Source organism: Ambystoma mexicanum, chromosome 8 (genome assembly GCF_040938575.1).
Source record: "Ambystoma mexicanum isolate Mex_15411 chromosome 8, UKY_AmexF1_1, whole genome shotgun sequence".
Classification (NCBI taxonomy): Eukaryota; Metazoa; Chordata; class Amphibia; order Caudata; family Ambystomatidae; genus Ambystoma; species Ambystoma mexicanum.
In genome coordinates, this window is record NC_090929.1 from 1,195,447,165 (window position 1) to 1,195,468,684 (window position 21,520).

Genomic DNA, 21,520 nt, shown 5'->3' on the forward strand with positions numbered 1-21,520 from the left:
AATAAGATTAGTGGCATCATTGAAAAGGTTCTGTAACGTCGATGAAGGGCGCGAGCTTGGTTAGAGAGTTTTATCAGCTTTTCTTTGATGAAATTCTGTTGTCCCTGCTCATTGATGTTTTTATTTATTTGGACCCCAAGGTAAACTGTTGAGTCAACTATTTCCAAAGGTTGCTTGTCCAGTGACCAAGTAAATCCTTTTTTTTTAAGGTTTTGGGTCCATGAGCCGACTGCATTATTAGGATCATAGATTTTTTCACGTTGACTTTCAGGTGGTTTTTACTTAAGTAGGTCTTAAATTCCACTATGCGTCTTTGCAGACCTATTGGGGTTTGGTCCACAAATATGACTTTCTTTTTATTGATGCTCATTGCACTTGTTGCCCTAACTGCAACAGTCTACCCAGCCTGGCATGAAATCACCCCTCCCGCTCTCCCTTCCCGGTCCGTCCGTGCCATCTCTATATATTACAACACTGCTTTTGTATTCGAATTCTGTTTATTTCAGAAAAGAAGTGGTCCACTTTGGCCAAAAGATCTGCTCCACACTATTATTATTATTATTTTTCGGCCATTGCCCTATTGAAGTGTAGGGAAATCCGAGCCTGTCTGCAACTCACCTAGGGTCCTCTCTGAAAGAATACGTAAATGTTGGGGGACCAGGCGCATTGATACCATTCAAATGGAAGTAAATATTTTCATATGCGGGATACTTGAAATATTTCGTTGTTTTTCACTGCACAGCTTGCCATTAATATTGTTCAATTTTGTGGCATGTGTTCCCAAAAGGAACTTATTCTGAGAAAACTGTGAACACTGGATGAAGGGTTGCATTGTTATGTGTCCTTGAATCCACTGAACTAACAGTTTGAAAGCCAAATGTGTTGAAAATCCACAAAGAAGTGATAAGATTTACTATATTGAAAGTTTATGTGGGAATGTTACGTTTTTATTACTGAGATCTGTCTTTCAAAGTGGTTGACCATCTGTCACATAGGGGGAATGGAAACACAGGACATAATGTAAGCAAAGGTTTAAATAATATTTATGCAAGTGAGGATGGCAAGTGTGCTGTATGCTACATGATTTACATTGTGACGGATTAATGTTCAATTTGACGCAAATAATAGACATTGTATTTGCCAATTGTAACTTAAATTGATAGTTAACAAAATGTGTACTGTGTATATACAATTATAAATTGGGTACTGAAATATATTTTTGCATTCTCGATTTGCCATTGTTATAATCTACCGAGTGCGCCTATCATGGGTACAGTTTACCAGTCAACAGCTTCTTCAACCATAATTGGGCAATAATGATCAACAACGCACCTGTGATAACCATTATCGGGGACGATCGCCAGACACCAATCTGTCCCTTTGTAGTTGGAATAATATGAAGCAACAAGGCAGCCTCTAGATTCTGAAAATGTGCGGATGTGAAAGTGTTGCATTTGAAATTTAAACCACTAATTTCTTCTCTGTAATGGTACGCCATGTGCCTCAATCAGAAATCAGTGATGGAAGATAATAACTTTCTGTGAAGAATGCAACGACTGGGATTAATTGATTGATAAATGAAATCAGTATTATAAGATCACCATTCACAGTTAAACAAAAAATGAGATGTTCGCTAGCTATAAACTCTACTGGAAAATATTACCCCTATTTTCGTGGACTTAATGACCTCTTTTCAAGGTATGTCAAAATTAAGTACTTGTTACACTCCCGACTATTGCTATTTTCTTCAAATTGAACTGTTTTTATCGTTTTGCATCTGTTGTAGATATGTGTGTGTTTATGTTCCTGGATGTGTGTTAGATAATGTTATGACGTTGGTTATGACAGGGTACATTTGACTATGCTGCACTCTATCAGCATTAAAATAGGTGGAGCTCATTGTGAGCATCTATTGATGTCAGTGTTAGGGACGGGTGATCTGAATTAGTGTGCAAGGGCACTTGAACTTACGGTGATGGCTCAACAGATAAGATTAGCACAAGATGGCGGTACCCAACCAGTCGTTTTTGCATGTGGTAAAGTGAGAAAAATGTGGGTAAATTGCACTGGATTTTTTTTAAGAACGCTTGATGTATGCTCTAAAATACATGCCTGCTCGACTGGGCCAATGACATTTCTCACCCAACTACCCCTTCAAACAATATAGTTTGAGATGAATTACTAACATGGCAGAATAAAGGAACACTTTAAATATTAATTCTCACATTGACTAGAATACAACTTTTGCTGTAATGCCATCATCTTTACATGTGCTATTTGCATGTGAATAAACTAATTATAAGCTTTTAATTAAATGTCTTCAGTATTCCCTGAAAAAAAATACTTGAATTCTGTACCTGCCTTTCGCATGTAGCATGGTTCATTATTGGAAATAAAGGTAGTTCACAGTTAATTTACAACATTTGGGCCTGCTATGCAATCTAACAGGCATCCCTTTTAAGTGTAACAGCAAGCAAGACTCAGAAATCTCTGGTAAATGTCAAAGCGAGTATATCATATTCCCCTTGCTGTGCCAGGGTGGCCTTTGTCACTTTATTTATTCTAGGCATCAATTTTATTATAAATCTCTGACAGCTGGGAATCGTATTGACCAGAAATTCAATGCATCACAGTTTGTTTACATACTTGATTTCCATGGTGACACCTGACTGCATTGAATAGCATCAGGGGAGCCCCCCCGGAGGGGGCGCTAGGGAAGGCCTGTATAGCGGGCCGCCCCTTTGGCCTTCCCACCCCCGGGTTTATACAATGCCTCACCTATCCTGAGGGAGGAGGAAGGGGCGTTCCTTGGACCGGCCGTATCCAACTCTGGGCTCATGGAGTACTCATAAGGCTGGGGTGCAGTTGAGAAATTGAGTTCATTTTGTGATGTGCTAATAATTGCTTCTGTTCATAGATTGTGTAATTGTGTTGCAAATTTGTATTTTTCTGTCTCGAGGGAAAGTTACAATGTGTTAACAATTGCTTCTGTTCATAGATTTTGTAATTTTGTTGCTAATTTTTCTTTTTCTGTCACAGGCGGAGTTACGGGCGGTCCTAGCCATTGAGGAGCTTAGACACTGCGGTTTCGGCCGTGAGCGGTACCCGATGGCCACACTTGAGCCAGGTTCGGGCTTCAACAGGCACTGACTCCCTTACAGACAGTTGAGACTCCTCATCAACTGAATGCAGTGGTCCTGGGTCTATCATTGCCTGGCAGTTGCTAACCAGAAGCGAAATCCTAAACTTTTCAAACTGGAAGTGACACATGTCACCCATGGACAATAAATCTTGTTGCAAGCCTGGGAATTCTAAACAGCTACCTTAGAATGTGCTTTAGGACATTGCCTTGCTTAGGACACTGGGACCGCCCCCCAATTTGTTTGATTGACTCCAATAAATGTGATCTTTTGTTTCCAAAAATACATCATTTCTATAGTTTTTATGAAGGGGTAAGTAAGCATTTCATCTATGTCTGGGATATGGGGGCAGGGGACCAAAGTAAGGGATGACCCTGTTAAGCGTTACTATATATTTGGGACAATGGGCTCATTGTAAAGCAATCCACAGGCTTGCTCTGGATCCTATTTTTAGGCAATCCACACATTTATATTTTCATACATCTAACCCAGTGGCGTACCAGGCAGGAGGCCAGGGGGCAAGCTGCCCCCCACAGGATCTTTTGAGAGCCTGATCGGGACTTTTGTCACTGGGACACCTCTCTTGTTCGGCACCTCAATAAGGGTGCCCAAAGGGAGAGGTGTCCCGCTGGGAGGACAATGTGTGCTGAGCAATTCCTGCTCATTGTCCTGGCAGCAGGACACCTTACCCTTTCCGAACGGGAAAGATGTCCCGCTGCCAAGACAATGTCCCAAGAAGCTCTGTGAGCTAATGTGAGCCATTAGGCACTGATAGGAGGGAGGGTGGCTATTAGCAGGGAATGTTGTCCCTTTAGAAATGTGCATGGGAGGGAGTGATCAGCAGTGAGAAGTGTGCATAATGCTGCAGGCTTTATGAAATGACTATGGCTTTACCCAAGGGGGATTTATTAGGCTAACATTAATCGGCATGATGCTAGTGTGACTTTACATTAAGGATGGGGAGAATAAAACTAAAGCCATCCTCTTATTGGTCAGAATATTCTTATAATGATGTATATAGTGTAACATTAATTATGAAAGGGTAGTTTCTTATGTAATGTGCTTTGCTTCAAAGGCATTGCTTTAAATAAAGTATTATTGAAGCACATGAAATGAAAAGGTAAACCTTAATAAATATCAATATCAAGTAAACCTGTGAAAATGTGCTGTTGCTTAAATTGTCCACATCCCGGTTTCACCAATTAACCAAAGTGTGTGATCCTGGGCAGATCATTTAATCACACTGTCTTATCTGCAGCTCTGTGATTCACTTCAGAGTTTATGCTAATATTTCATGCTGTTATTTAAAAAAAAAAAGCCTGACTATAGAGTTGCTGCATGAATAATAGTGCAATTTAGGTATTTTGCACCACAAAGTTATTTGCCACTTGGCTTACTTATGGCAACTTATTCTAAAGTCGCTTCCATGGTGCCTCCAAGAATCAAAGACTGCTGATGCTCCTTGGAATGTCCTTTTCTGTGAAGTCATTTCTGTTGTTGCAATCCATATGCAAATTAGGAGATTTGCAATGCTGGAAACACCCCTGACCTAACCACACATTTTCTCACTCCTAAAATAATCCTATTTCCGCCACAGGCAACGCAAATGCCTCATTTTTTTGTCAGACTTCTCGTCGATTCCTAAATATTGACCTGCATGCTTCAGTGTGGCATCTGTCCCAGCAGGCCTTAACCACCCTCCAAAATAACGTTCATCGCACCTGACTTCCTCTGCTTGGTAACTTCAAAAAAGGCTTGAGCGTTCGGCAACGTGCCTAGCTTCGCGGGTCAAAAGAGGCACCTGATAAGAACATGCAACTTGTTTCTGCTACTGGGCATGCGTATTTCGCCGAGCGCATGCTCAGTAACGCGAATGGTGGGTCTTCTGACGAATCCCATAAAGTGATATTACACTGGGATCACTTACTATGAGAGGCCCCTGCCGGCTGTCCGTGGTACAGCAGCACGGCAGCGGCCTGATCGCTCGCTGGATTGGATGCGCGCTGCAGGCGGGGGCAGCACTCCTGCTTTAACGGATCACACTTGGACTAGGAAGAGAAAGACGCTGGTCAGGGCTCTGGCTTCTTGTTCAGGGATGAGCCAGCATACACCTCCAAAACTGTGAGTACCCGGAGTCGCGCAGACTGGCATGTCTTCACCCCCCTACACCCCCCCATGTCCTGCTCAGTGGTGGAAGGTGCAGCCCCATCCACTGCCAGGGATCGGGAGCATGTAGTGATGTCGGGAGAAGGAGGAGAGGAAGTATCGGCGCAACAGGGAGGGGAACGCTGCAACGCGGGGGCTTGCAATAGCCGGGGAGGAGGTGCAACAGGGACCTGGCGGTGTAGCCTGAATCTCCCTCCCCCTGTAGCTGTGCCCGGGTGCCCCTCAGACGAGCAGGAGCGCACTCCTGCTCGCTGTCGGGAGGAGTTGTGTGTACAGCAAGAAGCATTTCTGCCAGAGACGCCCCTTTCCCACCCACCAAAACACGCCTGTGTGTGCAGGGCGCAGGAGATAGCGGGGATGGGGGTTCCTGCAGGTGACAGCAGGCGCTGGAAACAGCACACGATGAACACCTATTTCGGGCGGTTTGTCAATTTGTAGCGGCAGTGTCACTCGGGGAAAGCGGCGTTTAATTATTTCTGTGCCCTGGCCGCGTCCTCCCCCTCGACAAGCAACAGTTCCTCCCCATCTTTTCAGTCCGAGCACCTCTCGCTGTTGGTTGTGGAAGGGTAGCGGCTGTTCGTCTCTTGTGGGAAGCGGGTAGTCAACCCCACTGATTATTGCAGGCCTGCTCGCCCCCTGTAGGTTTGTAGTGGGCGCCAAGTATAAGGCCAGAGCGTAATGTACACACGGACAAGTGCCATGATGTCCGCCTCTCGTGTGTGTGTGTGGTGCCATCACTAAACCCGTCTCTTATCTATCAGAAATAAGGGTACACCCGATCTGCCCTGCCCGTCTGTTTTTCTCTTGCACGCACCTAGATGCTTCTGAGGTCCCTATATTTTCCGCCCAGTGATACCGGATCGCTCAGTAATCCACAGGTCGTCACATCCTCCGCGAGTCAAAGAGACGGCTCCCAGCCTCCTGTTTCACAAGGAGTGAGTGGCCGGTTCGAAACACGGCCCTCGCCGTCGTGCGTGTGCAGTGGAAGCCACCACTGTTTTGTAACCGAACTGTGTCATATGTGTAATATTATGAAACATGGCCAGCCATAGCCAGGTATGCGCGTCTCTGTTTTAAGTGAATGTTTGACGTTCCGGTTTCAAGGGGAGATTTTCCAACGTAGTAAGTGGGATGTTATGAGAGATTTTTATTCAGCTTACATACATGAAGAAGGTTAAGACACGTTCCGTTGCTGTGATTTTAATAACCTTTTCTTTTTTTCTGTTGACTTTATCTGAATTATTATTAATGTGTTTTGGTCCCATACTCCTAATTGTTGTGCAGTCATGTTCCCCTCTGGCACAGTCACATTCTATTCGTGGAGATGTCACATACAGTAGTAAATGCTATTTCTATGCCCTAGATGCAAACGACTGAATCACGTTGTAATGCCTTCTTTTTAACTTCTTCACTTTCGCCTTGACCCTCCACAATATTCCCCAAACTCGTCTTTTTACTCGTATAAGTCTTGTACTTCGGTATGGTTACTTTATATTGGTACAACTTTCAAAGCACTCATTGGCCTCTAGTATCTACACGGTATTTATCCTGTTTTTTGCACTTGCTCATCGTTTTACGGTTTAGTGTAAGCTGTTATACGAAAACCTGTTTTTGTTATGTGACACCGTATACGTGTAATAATTTAAAGAACACCTTTTACATAAACTAAATCAAATAAGCAAATTATTTTCAGCTTTGGACACATGTTGTTGATTAGATTGTTATTAACCGTTTTTAAGGTGGCGCACAACACCAACGGAACTGTTTTTTGGTGCTGATACTCAGTGTATTTATAACACACATAAAAGGTATTGTATGGATCCGGATGGGTGAAGGACTGACTCGGTGTTATCAGGATTCAGTCTAATCGCAGGTTACACACAAATAGTGGCGGAGAGAATTAATTCATTGAACTGCTTTACTTGCTGGTATAATAACCCTGCATGAGTATGAATACCCAGCTATCAAAGTCCCATAGTTATTTTTTTTAAGCAGCTAACTATTTTTTTGGGCTGGCGTGGTCTGTATGAGATTTTTTAATGTTGTTGTACCCATTAAATAAATAGCAAAAATGTATGAAATTGATCGCTTAGTGTTGTTTACCCAAACCTGGGTCGTGGCCCGATAATATATCCAATGCGTATAACTAGTGCCATTACATTGAATGTAATGTTACCCCTGGTAATCATGGGTCAAACAGGCTACCATGACTTTACCTGTCTGGGAGAATCTATTTACACATTCTATTTGTCGCTGGGGATTATTGTTGGACACCCATATTTAGAGCCCAATTGATTAGCCAAGCATGTAGGCAGAGAATGGCAACATGGCTCTTTCTCTTGGTCACTGTGTCTCAATACTATGTGGTTATGCCTAATCCACCGAACAATGCCACTATGAAAGCTGTTAGTGGGTTTCTGGAAGATCACCGAAGAATTAGTGCGAGAATAATAAAAATGTGACATGATGTTGACAGGATTCGTCTGGCTGTGGGTGCAAAGATGCACTAAAACAATGTAAAGGAGGTTTTGCAGCCAATGCATACTTTGAAAAATGTTCATTTTTTCCCATGCAATTGTTTCAGACATGCCCTTGCCTTGATAAAAAATGAAAAGTTTTACACGTGGTTAGATCTGCTGTGTACACCATACATGGGAACGACTCGTTAATAAGTTTTGTTCTGTTATAATAAATATACTGTAAGATGACCTATATACAGCAGACTTGTCTTTTAGTATTAAATTGTCTGAGAGGCAGCCTGAGCGTCATGCGTCCCATGCAGGGAGGAGTCAATCTCTGTTCTACATTTGGGAGTAAAATGCGTGGTTTATAATTTGAATGCTCAGTAATACATTAAAAGTAACAGCAACGTTGGTCGACATATAACGTAGGAGTCTTGCTGGCAGATTTAAAATCCTAGCATAGTGCATGAGGGAATTTAAAGTGCCCACCCACCCCCTTCTTCTAATGTTGTTCATCAAAAGTTACTCGTTGGGGTTAGTTTAGGAGATATGATCAACTCACATCTCCTAAACCTACGTCGCCCTGCATGTGCCTAGGTATGTTTAGAGCATAAACACTCAATGTCCAATTGCAAACTGAAATGAATAGCATCATATCTCACTCATGCTCCAAATATGTGTGGCATTAGTTTGAATCCATAACATAATTAGCACCTGGTGCAGGGAGCTAGCCAGTCGGTTATCTCTAATGTGCATCCGTATTGTTGATACAAGACTGTTTGTACCGAGAGCCAACAAAAATGCAAAACAAATTTTTCATTCAGAGATACTTGGTGTGCAGGAGGTTAGAGCACAGTCTTAGCCCTGTCCACACATCATTATGATGGCCAAATTAATTGGCAGAATGCAATAAAACAAAGAACAAAGTAACCATCACCATTAGTGACAAGTGATTATCGTGTGTTCAGATGCGAGACAACCCAAAACAAACACATTAAATGGGAAAATTCTTGGTTGTCTGTAGCCAGGCTGGAGGGTGACCTAACACGTGGACCAACAATACAGATGCATGATTTACTAAATGCACCCAGCAGCAAAATAAACTTACAAGCTGTATATAATACCTATTTCTGTCTGAACTACTTCATGTACATTTTCACATTTACAGTGTTTTTGTATTTCCCTGGACACAATAGAAATTACTTGGGCCTACTAGAGTCAGAAAGTAGTCCCGCTCCTATAATGTTACACGGCAGAACAAACCCCTCTTTGTTAACCAACCTATTTGTATAGACAAGTTCATACATGTGATAATATTTTAAAAAATATATAAATTTCACTTATCCGTTCAATCATAAACATTTCTCTTTAGCGTTAAAAATTTAATTTAATTCCTATTTGACCATCATAGAGGTTCACAATTACTGCCAATAGGGACATAGGCAAGCCCCATTGTTTTAACTTGTTTCAGAGAGGTGTTCCCTACTCATTGTATCAAATGCCTTTGAAAGGTCTTTACATGCACCAAACAATATGGGACCACCCCTGGACGAGGACTTGCCACAACCTAAACTCATTATAAGGCTGTTCAAAGAGGTTGGAATGTAGACGGATCCACAGATTGGAGAGCGTGGGAAAGGGCCTGAATGAGCAATATTCACCTCCCGCAGTATAACCATTTCTCACCAAAGAGGGACACTCCTCAGTAGCTGTCACTCAGAAAACGGCCCCTGACCTACCAGTGAGATTAAGGCTCACCCATATGTTTATCTACACGTGTAGGGCCGATTACCTTGTCTCCTTTTTTTGAGTGCAGAGGTTAGCAAACACCATATTTTTATATACCCGATGCCAGTAATTGCATACTGCATCCGGACACATACATAATTTTTTCCTTATCCCCATGTGTGCTCAGGTCTCAGTACACACATGCCATCTGTGGGATGTATTGACCCACTCCTCTAACTTATGCGGCATTACTCTGATAGTTATGGTGCAAGAAACAGCAACAATGGCTGCAAAACATTTGTGTGACCTAAAACCTCCAAAACCGTGTGTTTAAACACAAAGAAAGACGGATGCACAACCTGCCACCCATGGTGCATGTGGTGGGATAGAGCACACACTGCAGAAAATGTGCCAGTGGACTCCATGACCAGCAAACCGAGTGCAGAGGGAGAAGCAGCACTTTGCAAGTGAAAATCCAAAATGTGCCTTTACATGACATTTGCTTTGTTGCTAAAAACTCCAAAATACCTATACACAACACTTCTCAACATTCAAAATCTTGCTTGGCGCTAAAATATATGTAATCTAATGAAGCATGGCGAATATACAAAGTCCTAAAGTGTAAAGAGCAAAACATTTTCTCAGACAAACTGGATTGTCTGTAAACTGACAGCTCCTGTCAAAATCTGTGTGCTGTACAATGGGCTACCTGTGGATGACAGCTGTCAGATGAGCTCCTGATGAAACTTTAAAGTATCTAAACTAAAAGTCTGCAGGGTTAGCAAACATAAAATGATTGTTGCCAAAAGGAATACAGATCTCAGTTGTGTTTTTGGTCCCACAGATTTAAATCTAAGAAAGTAATGTATTTACGTTTGATGCAACACATTTGGTTTCTGCTGGACTTTAAATGTTAAGAATAAATTAGCCTGGCTGAGCTGCAAGAAGTGGATAAACAGGTTTCTCCCAAGGGGAGGGAAATTCTCTCAGCAGAAACTCACTGATAATTGTGGGTTAGGCCAGACTCTTGTCTACAGAAAGAGAATGAACAATGGCAGGTCCTTCAGCCCAGGAAACGGAGATGTGAAAGGGTCGTAAACTGCTCCTGGAAGGGCTTTCCCAAGGGAGGGGGCTACTCCTGGACTGCAAGGAGAGACAAAGGGGCAGGACCATTTTGCTGTTAAGCATGAACAATGAACACTTTTTAAAGACTCATAACTTGTTATTCAAAGTGGTGAAAAATATACAAAGGAGAGATTTGTTAATCTAATTTTTGGCTGCACGTTTTAAGAGGTGGTAGAACTGGGTAACATATTCTGGACAAGAATGGCAATATAATGGTTTTATGTGAAATATGTTAATGCTAACATTATGAAACTTTACACACACATCCCTATGGTAAACGCACACATTTGTGAAAAGTTGCAGAAAGTTTGGAAATTGTGCTCATGGCAAAAAGGACAACATTCTGTAGAAAGGTGAAACAAGATCCCACAGCTGCAAGATTTTGAGGAACAGCTACTACATAAAATATGGAATCTTTGTGTGCGATTTGTGTAGAGGTTACCAAGGTAGAAATAGGTATTTAGGATAAAATCCGATTTTGAGACCAGTGGCTAAAGGGAGGGTTCTAAGGACTGTAAAGCAAACCATAAAATGTGACATCATCCGGCCTTGATCCAATCACTCAGATGCAAGGCAGAGATGAGGTTTTGATCCAATTCCAGCTCACAGGGGCACGCTTAGTTAAGCCGGCCCATACACTCATTTTGTGATGTCATTTGAAAGGATAGAGACAGCTGACAACACATATGGACTCACTGATTCACTCACTGTCCTGATTCCGATGAAGCACTCTGATCCAGCATTCTACATCCAGCTTTAACATCCTTCTAGATCCAGATGCCAAGACTCTTGCCAACAGTAGAGAACTATTTACTTCCAGCAAGGCCTAAATTCTCAAATGTTTTCTCACAACTCAGTCAAGCGCTGTGGTGTGGGAAGGCCTTTTAAACCAGTATCCTGAAACTCTTGGGCTTGCTACCACCGGGCTTGACTGAGGAACTCGCTATCCAGCTGATTTGAAATTCCCACAAACAAGAAGGCCAGAACTTGTGCAAATCCGGTGACCGGCCTAGCTGATCCAGTCCCGTGCCTGATGTGCTGTCCTTCCTTGACAGACCCAATCCATGACCAGAACTGACGGTCCCATTTAATAACTTATTCTGTAAGTATTAATAGTTGAACTGTGACCCATAATATATCTGCATTGTATGATCCCAATCTCAAACCCATCCCATCTTTTAGTCAGAACCATAGTATTGCTAGAACTATCTTTGCGCTGACTTTTCTTTCATCTGTGTTACTAAACCCTAAATTCTTATTGATCTGAGTAAGAAAAGTTATTCCCAAACCAAACAGAAAATAGAGTATCACACATGAATTGTTATGAGCGGCTGTGAATGATTGATTCCTTTGTGGCATTCTCTTTTTTGTAGTGCTTGATATAGTATAAGAAAAGCTATCTGTCATTTCTAAATTCCCAATTTCTATTTTCCATTCTTGCGCCTATTTTGCAAAAACGACTCTTACTAAAATCTCTAACTCCTTCAGTTTTTATGATAGAAGCAAAATGTCAACTCCTACTTGTACCTAGCATCCTTAGCTATCCATAGAACCCTAAACCTCAGTGCGATTGGCCCGTTATAGCGAAAATCGCATAAGGAAAAATTTGCCGCGATTTGACCTTCTGAGATATTTTACACGTTTTAAGTAGCTTTAAATAATTTCCCACTTGGAATTTGAGATTTCAAATGTTTTCTTCTGACTAAACCATTGCTTGTGATTGTTTGCATCTGTTCAAAGAGGCTCCCATAGGAATTTATAATAATTTAAGTATTTATGACCACATTTGGTGTTTTTGCTCAGCCAATTCCAAAGATAATTTCAAAGCCATCTTGACAGTTGAAAAGTCAATTCCGTTTTTCTCTTGTGTTTGAAGGGGGAAGGTGGGAGTGACATTCTGTTTTGATTTGTGTTATTCCTGAATACCTGCTCTCTCCTCACATCTATTTAATTTTCCTAATGGGGGCTTGAGGGGTGTTGTAGGTGGAACCTCTAACCATAGTGCTATCTGTTCCAAATCAACACAACAGTCTTCTTTTCTGTGCTGCATTTGTTTTTGTGTTCATTATTTGACTCCGAGTGCATTAAAGACATTATTTAGTGTCCTGTCACCCCATTGGTGGTTGTTGTTTACCTATTAAAATTGTGATCTAAATTCGAAATACATAAATATTTATCTTTGCAAACCAGCTTGATTCCTGGTTCAGTGTGACCGGGGGCGGGGTCTCAGGAGAAGGGTGTGATATGAGTGGTATATCGTTCAGAATATTGAACTTATAGAGAAAATAAATAAGGAGGGTTTCATTTGCGCACTACATGCTAGGCGTGACTTGGGTGTGTGCTGGATTGAAACCACTTACATATTACCTTACATTAGAAGTAATATGGCACAGTGGTATCTGAGCTATGAATCCAGGAATGGCAACGGGAGCCCGGTTGCTCTCATCTGTAGCACTGGTGTTTGATGTACGCGTTTCTCGGATTTACAGTTTGCTGCCGTTTCATTTCCTGAAATCGCGCGGCTTCCTCTTATCCTTCCTTAACGGTTCGACATGGACTGCAACCAGGAGCGGTGTGACAGGAGTGCAGGGATTGGCCCCTGCACAAACACTCACCAGGAGTATGAACTTACCTCCCTTCCGGTTTGCTGCTCAGCGGCTCACCCGTCCATGCAATCGGACATTCTACTCAGTTTCTTTCTGTATCCAAGCAACAGCAGTGTTAGGTACAGTTACCCACGGCAACCAACACGCTCGTTCTATTTCGAGCATTTGCACTAGCCCTGGGAGCTCAAAATGCTGCGACTTTGAAGTACGGTCCTCTGCCTGAAGACCTGTTTCCAGCGGACGGCAGCATGTGTGGAATATGCATAACCCAACGAGCAGGTAACGGCCACACGAACCTGCGTTTTTTTGTTTTTGTTTTTGTAGACAACAGTTTTTTTTTGTCCCCTTGCCACAGCGGGACGTTAGTCCGTTTCTTTTCACTCACCAGTGATTCTTATCATGGCCTCTGTCTGTTTTCTCACTCACAGACCGGCTCGGCCGAAACTACAGCGGTAATGCTTAAATCAGCCCCAAGGACTTTCCTGCCATTAAGGGAACACAGCCCATGCCAAGAAGGCTTTCTACCTTTTCCACAAATTAGATATAAATGGAATTTGAGAAAGATATACATGGTCAGTCACTTATGAAGACCTCTAACCTAATATAAAAAAAGTTTTTTTTCTGAATGTTTGACAATATGGAATTTTGGAGGTTTGGACGTCACCCAAACACAGTACCTGTGTGTTTCCTTCCTCCCTGCATGTCACCCGATGGGGTGTTTGTAGATTTATAAACACATATGCATCACAAATCTGCAGCACCAACCGGTTTCTCCACGACAGTTTATCTACTGAGTTCGACACTGCAGCGCCAGCCGCTCCAGAGGGAACCAGGATCCAACTCTAGGAGCTTTGGCTCTCCCCTCACGGTAAGAACTATTTACGCCTAAGGGGGGGGGGCCTGATTGCCTGCAAACCCAATTTTACCTTTATTTCCTTTTCATTAGACTCAGCCCTTTGTTTATGTGTCACAACTTCCCCCACAGCCCATGTATTCATTTACTCCCCCTACCCCCTTTCTCTCCTCACAGCATCCTCGAAATTATGCCCTGATGAAGGTGGCTCTACCTGCCCATCTCACCACCAAAACGCGATAATCACAAGGGAGCGTAGGTGGCTTTCTTAACACCACCGTCACTGAACAAGAATTTGTGCTCACTCCTTGCTCAGTTGTTCACTCTCCCCTGTCAGCGTATGGATCAATGTCTGCTTTGCGCTCCTTTGTTTTACATTTACCAATTTTCTAATGTGGAATAATAATAATGTTCTATTTCTGCAGGATGTCTCTTTGTGTTGTTGGCACATAATACAAGTCTAGAATGGGATTTAGTGTTGCTTAAATCCATAGTTTGATATCTTGCATACTTTGCATTATAACAGCAATCGAGGTATCAACAAACAGCAGCATTTTTTCTCCCCCTGACACACACAACTGTTAAACCAAAAGACATTGCCATCCCATTGACAAATCCACGGGAAGGGAGCCACCCTCTGGAACCAAGGTTCTGTTACCTTGGAAACCTTTTATGTTGGAGCGGTTATATTTTTATTTATGACCACTTTTGCAAATTCCATGTTAGATACATTTCCCTTCTCTCCTTATTATTTAGTTTGTATTGTGAGGGTCAGGATAGAACATTTTGGACACAAGGACGGTTTTGGTTTTTGACATCGGGACAAAGCCAGATCCTTTGGTTTTAGGTAGGAAATTCCTCTTGGAGCAGGATCAGAGAGGCATTTCCCAACCTTTTTATGTTACTAAAAGTCTTTAACCAAAAACATGACAACTTTGTGTCTGGCTTTCATTTCGACCCCTTAGAATATTCTGAAGTATATTTGTGGAATTTCCTGATGTTTTAAGACTTGTACCAGCAATAATTAGAAACAAATGTTTTAATAGTGACATCTAATGTTGACTGTAATTGTTTTTGACTCTAAACTATAAAAGGTGTTCTTTAAAAGTCTGATCTCTTCATCCATTCTAGTCCTCAGCAGTAAAGATAATCCAATGTATAACAGTTTTGAGGATTTGTCCTCGCTGTTTAAACAAATGCTGGATTATCTTGATGTAATATCAGTTAAAGTGAAATTCTTAAACCTCTTAAAATTCTTAAAGCTCTGCAACCTTTTGTTCTCAAGATGTGTTGGACCATAAATCCCATCAGTCCTGGCCAGCGTAGTCAATGGTAAGGAATTATGGGAGCATAGTCCAAAACATCTGACGAGCTGCAGGTTGCAGACCCCTGCTCTAGGTATATGTTGTACCTTATGATATTGAATTTGTATATATTATATCTGCTAGGTTTTTCTTAACATTTAGTATTTTTGATGGAGTGTATTGAACTCTTAATGTAAAATTATATTTTTGTGATTAAATTGATCGTAAGGGGCCTCAAGCACCACGACTAGAGTGCATATTGGATTCTAACAGGTCTGTTGAATTTATTGTTTTTGAGCAGTCCATACCCCCAAGTTATTAGCACTATTTTCCAGCTGTTGCCATCTTGTGGTATACCATGACAGTGCATGGAAAATTACAGTCCCATGCCTATTCAAAAACCAAACCTGTTGGGCTTATGAATGCCTGTTTATATTATGTTATGGTACAGTATTGATCTTTTAATTTAGCTGATGAGCGCCTGCTGCAGAAATGTGCATCTATCCTGAGGGTTCGACATTGCAGGGAGCGATTTAGCTCCTGCTTGTGGCCTAGGAGAGCCTGGTTTACTTGACACCAACTTTAAGCTCCCCTGGCCAACTGGTGACAAACAAACCTAACTATGTGACATTAAATGTGTGCATTTGAAAATGTTTATAAAAAAGATTTAGGGCACATCTAGAACACATTGTAAGCACAGAAGATACATAATGGACAGCAAGTTTACTTTTTGCTCTCATGTGAAAGTTACATTTGTGGCATGCTATGTACCAGTTCCTGGCACCCCTCAGGTACCTCCTCCCTACAGGCTGTTGCCCGATACCCAGCAGCTGGTGTTGGCTCTTGATGATCAAATCTCGGTTTCGAACCCTGATCCTACAGGTCAGACGCTTTAATTTGTTGAGGATGACCCATTCCCTCGTTCTTTCGAGGGCAAATTATTCTGTGCCATAATGTTTGGTAATGACACCCATTATCAGAGTGCTTAGAAATCACATGCAGATTGTGGTATGGTGCAAGCATTAGATGTGTTTTAACTTTAAGGTAAATAACTTTCAATACACTTATCGTGCCACAAATTATTTCCCATGCATGCATACATGCATCTATCTAACGAGAATGTCTATAAATGTGTACATATAGTACATCTTTTTATATTCAAAAACATTGTTTCTGTATATTTAAAGTGTAGATACATTTTCTGTCTCATTGACTACAAGAATACAACTTCATAACTAATGTTAATAAAGCACAAACCATCAAAATTCACCGAAGCCAATTATTCACAAAACCTCAGACGCCACTTTTCACACCTCTACATAACCTGTACTAAATACAAAATGATTGTATTTGTAATGGTTTATTGAGAAGCCACCCTCAGCACGGGGAGTTCCTTCCCTCCCCAATCAAGGTGTTACACAACAAACTGTTTAACAGATTATTTTCTTTAGCCCCACTTCAGACACATATCATGCCTCGTGGATCCCTACCCTTGAGCTAACAATGAGCCAAGAACCACGCTGGTGTACAGGAAATATAGAAATTCATAAGAAAATGTCAAACACCACTTTATCCGTGGCACAACAAAATCAACTTCTCTCAGCATAAATAAATCACAAAAGTGAGTTGAAAAGAACACAATCACAATTCTTCACTTTCTACTAATTTCATTCAAGAAATAATAAATCTCATCAATAACCAAAACAAGTATAAATGTAGTGTTGTGCAATTTTGATTTTCCTGTGCACTTAAAAGGCTAGCAGTATTATTTCAAGATTGGCACAAATACATATGGCAATTATGATTTTGCCCACACTTTTGGTTGTGATTTAGCGGTTTGTTTTGCAGACCCTCCCTACTTTGGTCTGTGTTGGGGAAGCCAGACAGAAAAAGCCGAAGGATTTGGGGAATTTTGGATTTCAGACCCCCCTCCACTGACAGGCATGTGTTGGGGAAGCTGGATTTAAAGGTTGGACTTATTTAAGAACAAAGACACCCCTCTTCCTCGAAGTCAGGGTCAGCAGGACAAAAAGGATTACCCAAGTAAATTAAAGGCTATAATTTTCAGCGCACACTAGGAAGTGAGCTTTGTAAATTTAGAATTTTAACAAAATTCACCCCGCAGTGTTCTGCCAAATGTGGAATTAATTAAATTAATAGGCCAAGGATCTACACAGTTTTGCTCCCCCACCAACTATAAAGGGAAAGGATTAATGGCAAGCAGACCCCCCCCCTCCCACCTTTTGGTTTTCCAGGGCTCGGTTCTACTTACATAGAAAGCCTATGTTTAAAGTTCAGGAAAACCAGCTACATCTCAGGACACTCTGGAAAGATAGGTCAGGGGTCTGGTCGCTCCACTCTCAAAGATGGCCTCCCGCTTGCCACCACAGAACCCAGTCAGCTTTTAGGCCTTCCTAGAAATCTACAGCTCCATGCAAATGCACTCTCAGCAATCTCCTCTGGTGTTTCCTTACAGCTGTCGGATGATGATTTTCTTCAGCTCTTCCAGTCCCCCTTTATATAGCAGCAATGACCCCACCAATTTTACAATCTTGGGGAAGTACCCTGCAAGAGGTCACCCAACTAGGACTGGACAGTTACCCTTCTCTCTCCTCCCAAACCCAGCCTCCCAGTCAGGATTGGTTTAGGGGTCTGGAGCAACATTGGGTAATTCCCATTTGTAATCACCATTTGTTCTCCTTTCCCATTTTTTGCAAAAACAATTTGTGTCAAACATTTTGTGATTTACTAGTAATGGCCAAAATATATATATATATATATATATATATATATATATATATATATATATATACCTTTTTAGCTAATCGTGGGGCATTTAATCAAACAGCTGGGTCTGCACCATGTTGCGCGACTGTCTGGCAATTTCTTGCCATTTTCACTAAAAGCATAATGGGTATGAATATGTAATTTATTACCCATATTCCTAATTTTTCCGTCCACCCATTCACCACCTCTCATATTTGGAACCTTTTCAGATCAGCCAGAAACCCATCTTAGATGGCCATTACAGTTCCCAGAGTTGCAGGTGCATGAATCTCTATAATCGCCTGGAATTTACATAAAAAATAACACATACATATAATCAGTACGACTTAACGTTGCTGAGAAAAAGGCCTACATTATAGTAGTCCTTTTAAATTAATTGTGAATCTTTATGTAGGACAAATGGCCATTCCCCTGCATTCAGGGTCAGCCTGTAACCAGAGTTTGTATTATTTTCTGTGTTTGCAGCTTGCTCTCTGAAGTTGGTTGCCTCCATTTTCACACATTTTGGTTATGCTCCAGCCAAGGGAAACGTGTTCTGCAGTAACTGCCTTCAGAGCCAGCCAGTCTGGTGAACACTGGTTTTCGACACCTTCAGCAGGATGCTTTATTGCAGTTGGTAATTAGATGGGGATATGTAACATCCACACTGGCAGTGGGGGATTTCCTTTTGAAGTTGGCCATAAGCCAGCAAAAAGTGTTTGCCTTGGGCTGACATTTTTCCATGAAAACAAAGTGCCTTTCAAATGTCACTGGTATTTGGTATGTGAAACATAATATACACTACTTTTTGTCAACGCACACCATGTCTTTTTCCCTGACATTTTTCCTGTTAGCAGTGGTATATTTTCACAATTAAACTGCAGATACACATTTGAAGCAGTTTTTGGGGTCAGTATTGAAAAATCCTGCTTTCATGTAAAAGGGACTTATGTTTGGGGCCTTTGAATGCACTCCACATTTTGCATTCCACTGGTGGGAGTCATTTTCCCAGCCGTTTTGTTTGAGTCAGGTTTGAGATTTGAGAACAGATTATGTACATAATAGAAAATAGTGAGGAAGAAACACACAAACACACATCCACGGTGCATAATCAAAAATGCAACTTTATTGAGGAGTCAAGCTCATTGAGTTTGTAATGGGGATGCTTGAATGGGATTGCGCTCAAAAGAAATCCTCCTTTTTTTTTTTTTATTGAAACACCAGTCCGCCATGCCTCAATGCGAACATTGTGACAGCGGACTTTAATTACAAAAAAAGTTCCCAAAACTGAGTTCCATGGTACTGTAACCGTCGCTTTGAGCCGGCTTCGAACATCCTGGATGAAACATGTGTTTCAATTGAAGTTTGTGTCGAGTCGTAAAGAGTCCATTTAATCAACTACGATGCAGCTTAATTTTATACAGTGGCCGGCTGCCGCGTATGACCACCAGTCTCGGCTGTTGCCGTCCACTTGAATATAGCCTCCCAAGTGCTTTATCCATTTGGCAGTGGTTTCTTTGCAGCTAGTGAGGGAGATGTTCCGAAGTTTCAATTTCACAGTGACAGAAGCGGCATATGTTGTCTTTCACTTCTTTAAAGTGACGGTTCCACATCATTTCTTTTGTTTTTACGGCATTTAAGCGAAACCTTAAAAACTGCTCACAGTGATGTCAGGGCGGGCAGTTTTAAGTATGTCACATTTAGCTTGTGTTCCCCTATTCCAGGGTTTAAGGTGGTCGGCTTTGAAAGACATGAATCATTATTCGAAATCCAGCACCGTTGTTCGTTTGTGTTTTTTTTTTTTTTTTTTTTCTTTTTTTTACTTGTTGTGGTCTCATCAGCAGGTCATTCAGGTTGAGATCAACAGTGGCAAGAATCGACAGCATGATTTGTTTCCACTTTCAAATTCCCTGTTTCGCTTGTTACAGAGAAAATTTGGAATGCAGGCGCTATTGGAGACAAATTCATCTTTCACATTGTTAAAGATTTCTACATTACATGGGAGTGTATCTGATTTGGGTCATTGAAATATAGGTAGGAAGCTTCAAAACAGGCCGCCAGAAGATTCCTTCCAACTTTTGCCAGAACGAGACGTCTATATTCCAGCCGGATTCTGAACCGAAGGTGATTGCAGGAACCACCTTTTGGGTGTAGAAAATCAAGACCGGTGCTAGCGAAAACTTGCCATAACTTCTGTTCAACAGCTGTCCCTGGATGCCAAATTGAGTCATTCGATTGACCATGTCAATTTTCCAGTGATGTTCGTGGACTGAGTTGTTGAAGATAATTCCCAAATATCTAATTGAATCAACTGTATCAAGACAGTTATCATCAATTTTCCACTTGAAGGTTTTATGTCTTTTTGAACGACCTTGGCCGATGATGATGATGATCTTAGTTTTTTCAGTGTTTAGCTCCAGGTCGTTTTTATGCAGGTAGTCGTGAAGATTTGATAGTTGGCGTTGCAGTCCTATCTGGGTCCTGTCCAATAGAACCACATCGTCAGCGTATATTATGCACCCTATTTCGATGTTGTTCAATTTTGGTGGAAAGCATCGCACATCTTTGCGATGAGCTGGGATGTCAGAGATAAACAATTTAAAGAGTTCAGTAGCTAGTGGGCATCCCTGTTTCACACCTATGCTTGTTGGTATCCTATTGGATAGGGTGCCTTGATTGTTTAATCTTATGCTGACGGTGGTTTGAGTATGCAGTGCTCTAATTGGCTCGACGAGGTTTCTTGGGCAATTCCAGTTTATCAATTTTTGCCACAGTTTATTACGATTAATGCTGTCAAAAGTTCCTCTCAGATCTATGAAAGCGAGGAATAATCGTGTCTTTGCCTTTTGGCTTTCTAATTTGAGGATGTTTAGAAGCACCAGGTTCACCTCCACCCCCACGCCTTTTGTAAAACCTTTTTGCCGGATGTCAAAGATTTGCTCTGCCATTGACCACGCAGCTAACCTTTGACATAAGAAAGAGGCAAAGGTTTTTCCTATAGTGTCTAGCAGGGCAATCGGGCGATAGTTGGTCGGATCCACCCGATTGCTCTTTTTGTAAATTGGCACAATGATCGCATCACGCCAGGAGTCGGGTATCGTTGCTGATGTAAGCACACGGGCGAACAATAGTTCGATGAAAATAGCCCATTGCTCCTCATTCTTTTTTTTAACATCATATTTGATATTAAATCTGGGCCTGCTGCATGAGAGTGTTTCAAAGATCGTATGGCGACGCTTATATCTTCCCCTGTTATTAGAAGTTTCCAAGATGTCAACTCTTGTGCCGGTTTGCTAGCGTCCTCTTTAGGTGCTTTGCAAAAAATGTTGCCATAGTGCTTTTCCCATGAGTCAACATCAATCTCGTTTGA

General features: G+C 41.6%; 1 protein-coding gene across 3 annotated transcripts in view; it reads left to right on the forward strand.

Moving 5' to 3' along the window:
* Positions 1–5,111: 5,111 nt before the first annotated feature.
* SGMS1 (sphingomyelin synthase 1) overlaps positions 5,112–21,520 on the forward strand; it is a 1,534,398-nt gene continuing 1,517,989 nt past the window's right edge. For all 3 annotated transcript variants that reach the window (XM_069611296.1, XM_069611295.1, XM_069611298.1), the window contains exon 1: positions 5,112–5,261. The gene's annotated coding sequence lies outside the window, so the exon portion shown is untranslated. The remainder of the gene's footprint in view (positions 5,262–21,520) is intronic.